Raw genomic sequence first — 5,222 nt, 5'->3', positions numbered from 1 at the left:
TGATTTCAGCAGAGATGGATCAATTGCTCCCCGTGTGTGCGGAACACACGTACAAGCATGCATTCCTGGTACAGATTGCGTGCGAGCAGATCAAGCGACCTTATCAATGCAAATGAGTTATAATTTCAAAATTCTGTGTTCCACAACACAAGTCATGTAGGTACCAATAGCGATGATTCTGGTAGAAGTACATACTTCCCTTCCATTTACAGGCTTGCCTGCGACATGCACGAGCAATAACGAAAGCAAGTCTGTAAAGAGTATAAGGTAGGATGATATCCACGCGACAGGGGTCCGAAGCGTCTCTAGAGTCGAGCCACCAACAGTTGACACAGTTCACATAGGAATTGGACCCACTCCTGCACGTCTCCACTGAGTGCAGGATGTTTTCACAGATGAACAGTGTGGGCTTGCCATAACCATGCCTAAAAAATCTGTTAAGCCTTGCATCGCTTATTAGACACGAATGATTCCAGAGCATGCGTCGTTGTATCTCTCCTCAAGAGTCGAAGGTTCGAGAGTGATGTTTTGTGTGTGTCAAAAGTCATAGACAGCTGGCATGCAGATAGCACGCCTGTGTCTCTGACGCAGGCCATGCTCGAGTACAGCCCCGCTCGACTTGGTCAGCTAATAGATAAGAGCACAGGGCTGCCGGATTACTATCCTGTAAAAAAGAGGTATTAGAACTGATTTCTCATACTGTTTGGGTGAAGGTCCGTGGTCCAGTAGCCGCTGGAGCGAGAAAGCTCAATAGGTCGTGAAACTACATATTCAGATCCTCAACGTCACAGACAATTAACTGTGGACATAAGATTTGCATCAACCCAGGGCCTCAAAAAGAAGTTAGGGATGTCTGGTCAGATGGCTACAAGAACAGCTGAAAAATTAGCGTTTTCAGTTTTGGTTTAATTGTTAACTCTGTTGTGAGAAAGTTTCCAATAGTTAATTAACCATCCATCCTTGCTGACCTGTAATTTAGACGGCTCTCTTCCTATGTGGCTTGTAGCTCAGTCTCATCTTCTCATAGCTGTGTGTCTGTTTTTTTTTCTACAGTAGCAAACCTATATTGGCACAGCATTTGGGCTCTAAAAGAAGGATTTTATTGTTACATGATCTTGTTGAGTACATAGTTTAAAACCCCGACGTCAGTCGATGCACTATTTCATTCAGTCCTGTTCATCTTTAATAATCATGTCTGTGGGAGCCTATGGCAAGAGTCCACGGCGATTCTTCTTTTTGGCCAGAGTCTATGAACAATGAAATAATGAACAAAGGCGTAGTGTCATAGCTCGGTACCAGTCGACTGTTTCTTCATTGCGGTATGAAATAGTTTGTGTATGTAATGGTGATACGTCCTGGTGGTCGTTACAGTCTACCCCGTTGAATTTCATGACGGAACCGTCACCTCCTCCTGTCCCAATTTTCACATCAAGCAGGACGTGTGGCTGAATAACCAAAAATTTTTTGTGTGTAAAGAACGCACGCAGATTTTTCGATCCGGGAAGTTGTAGGTCGTCTATGCAGTGTGTCTGGAATCCTCACAACTCCGTATTGCGCGCGTTGTGAGAGCCTCGTTACAGTGCGGCTCAAGCACGTCTCCATGTTGAGCTACAGCTGCGTTGTTCCCACAGAGGGTTTTGATTGTCTAAGCTAGCGTGCTCATCCGTTGGTGAATCAGACAATACAACTACACTATGCTAGTCAAAACTGGCATAATTACAACATGGCTAAGGTTCTGCTGTCAATGTTTCAGACAGAAGAAGTTTCAATCGGTCGTCAACATTGAATCTATCTGTGCCTTGTGCCCCTGTAAAGTCTAGTCTGTCAGTTCAGTCGTCATGAGCTTTTTTTTTCACAGGGGCAGAAACTATGTGATTTTTTTGACATGAGTCTATCTGAATTTTGTTGCAAGTAAAAATAACGCTGCAGCCGCAAGTCATGCGGTGGCATTGCTGTTGTTCACATAACTCTGTGGTGCAAGCTTCCCCTGTTTCTAAGGTTGCTGGTCATTGGCAACGCGATATAACCATGATTTACGTGTATCTCTGTGCGTTTTTTCTGTCATTGCGTGTATGATTGTTTTGTTCGTTCTGCTGATAACGTCTGTGAGGAAAGGAAGTCACCGATTCCATCTTCCCCAACATCAGTCGTGGAGCGCCAGGGTAGCTTTCGTGGGCATTAGAATTCTCAGCAGATTCTGGTCTAATCAGCTAGGGCACATTTGACTCTTGTGTTTTCAACCATTGTGCTGTGTGAGACGTTGTACTTGTGTGTGCTCTGTCACATTTTCCTGCTGTCAGAGGTTCTTACATTGTCGAGTTTCACGCTCTGGCTCACAAGTTTTATCTCGTTAGTCTGTTTCTAGCCATGGCTCAGACTTGGGGGTCTGGCCAGCTTGCTGTTTCGCTGTTGCAAGTTCACCTTCGTTTTGTTGCGTAATTCTGTTCCTCTGTGAAGGCCAATCATTCCTCATCGTGGTTTGCATAGATGAGCGAAAGTGAGTTTGCTTGCATACTGTTGTTGTGTGTGATGTTTTGGCAGTGCATTTCCGCAGGTTACATTCTGTTATTATCTAGCTCTTTGTTCTAATTAGCTTATTGATATGCTTTTCATGTTTCTTGAAATCTTTTGAGTGCGTATGTCCTTTTACACTAAGTGATTCTCCTTTTGAACCATAACCGTTTCCACTCATGGAAACATGAAACGCACTACTAACCATATTTACTGTTACTTTTAATTACTTTTACTTTTGAATGCTGGTGCAGTCTGGTGGTGGAGACTTAGATCGCCCCCCGACCCATCTTTTCATGAGTCCCGGCGGGTTTTTTCTGCCTATAGAATTTTTAATGTGTTCGGCCGAACCTTTTTTCGAAATTTCTCTGTCCCACGGACGTCTCCCGTAGAAGGAACCTCTCAGTCAGCGACAGGGGTTCTGGAAGTGGTCCCTCACCTTTCGTCCGCCCCTAAGCCCGGTCCCTCTTATTCGAAAACCACTTCCCCTGCAAACAACGCGCTCCCGTCTTACAGAGCCGTCTTTTTATTTTCCTGTCCACACCCTTTGGACTGCGCTCCAATCTGCACCTGGTTCTGTAATTCACTCACGTAAGACAAACCACTCGCGTCCCACGAGCCAACCTTAGCAACCACCGTCTCGTCGCCCACCAGGCAGAGACTTTGACCAATTAATTCTTTTTCCTTTTTTAATTAATTTATTAGTTTAATAAAACCGAAACCAATAGAAGATTTTCTTTCTTTTTTTTTTTCAATAATTGAAGGTTTCAGCTAAATTAAAAAAATAAAAGTCCAATCTTTTGTTTTTTTTTTCCGAATCAAAGGAATCTCTCTCACCCGAGCCGACCAAATTAGGATTTGAGTTTGAATCTGAGTTCGTGGATGCTCGTCAAGGCATCAGACGGGTGAGCAGTCCTCCCAGCTCTGAATGTCTGTATAGGTTTGGAGGCTGAGCGACCCTAGTCCTCAGGCTATCGTCCCTGGTCCACCGTCCAGACACCTGCTGCTGCGGGAATCCATGCCGACAACGCCAATTTTCTGTGGTGGAAATTTTTCCATCAATAAAGCAATGAGAGAGTTTAGTCTTTTGTGCGATTTATTAAATAATAAGAAAAAGGATAAAATAAAAATAATGGGGCAAGCAATAAAAGCCTGGATGTTGATCGTGCACATCAACACAACCAAAAACACCAGCTGGGGAGATCAGTGCACACACCAGAGGTTGTGATGCAAAGAGCCCACCGATCCTAAGTTGTTTCTGCGCTCTCTGCCTTAGCTTCTCTGTCCGCTAGGGTGTAATGTCCTTTCTAACCCAATCAAATTACATGCCCTCATCCCTCCCTGTCCGCAGTGGGTGTGAAGAAAGTTTACATTCTCACCCTGCATTGCTTGACTTCCAACTACCTGTGGAAAGGAGGCACATCTCAACAGACGAGACACAAACCCGACCTTGGTTGGGAGCAGAGTTGAGAGTCATCAGCAGAGACACACCATTGTAACAATCTGGTGAATGTCAATGCATACAGTTAGACAAAACATAAACATTATGTGCACGAACATAGTCATAAATCCTATATAACTGCAGAGAAGTAGGAAGAGACATAGAAATAGGAAGAGACCATTTTTCCCATAACAACCACGGCATGCAACTGTACATTAGGAAGCATTGAGCTGTTTTACAGTAGCCTTGCACGAGAACATGCCATTAACAAACTGTATCTAAAAACCAACTGCAGAAGAACTAAAAACATTCATTTTTGAGCTTTTCAGGCCATAAAAAACTAGTTTAAACCACGGCATATTCAACTGTACATTTAGGATGCATTGAGCTGTTTTAAGTAGCCTGGCATGAGAACATGACATTACAAACGTGTACCTAAAAACGCATGCAGAAGCAGAAACATCGTTTTTGACTTTTCCGGTCTAAGAACACTAGTTTAAAACACGGCATATGCACTGTATCATTTAGGGATAACAACTTGAGCTGTTTTAAAGTAGCCCGGGCATGGGAACATGACATACAACTGTATACTTAAAAACCCAAAGCAGAAACACTAAAAAACATTGTTTTTGAGCTTTTCAGGCCATAAAAACTAGTTTAAAAAAACCCCGGCATTGCACTGTGCTTTTTATGGGTGTATTGAGCGGTTTTAAAGTTGGCCTGGCAATCAAAAGATTTCCAGTAGAAGCTGTTCTGATGGAACCATTGCAGAAACCTAAAACATTGTGTTTGAGACTGTTCAGGTCATAAGAACACTAGTTTAAACACGCATATGCCAACTTACATTTAGGATGCTTGATGTTTTAAAGTACCTGCATGAAGAACATGACCATTCAAACTTATACTAAAACCCATGGCAGACACTAAACATAATTTTTGAGCTTTTCAGGCCATAGTAAAAACTAGTTTAAACCACGGCATTGGCAACGGTGCTTTTATGGGTTATTAGCGTTTTTAAAGTTGTCCTGCATCAAAAGATGTCCAGTAGGGCTGTTCTGATGACACCAATGGCAGAAACGTAAAACATTGTTTTGAGCTGTTCCGGTCATAAGTTACACTAGTTTTAAAAACTACAGGCATTGCAACTGAACTTTAGGATGCATTGAGCTGTTTTAAAGTACCTGGCATAGAACATGACCATTACAAACTGTAATACTTAAAAACCAATGGCAGAAAGCAGTACAAACATGTTTTTTGAATCTCTCTCACG

This window comes from Betta splendens, chromosome 5 (genome assembly GCF_900634795.4).
Source record: "Betta splendens chromosome 5, fBetSpl5.4, whole genome shotgun sequence".
Taxonomy (NCBI): Eukaryota; Metazoa; Chordata; class Actinopteri; order Anabantiformes; family Osphronemidae; genus Betta; species Betta splendens.
Note: the sequence above shows the minus strand (reverse complement) of the source record.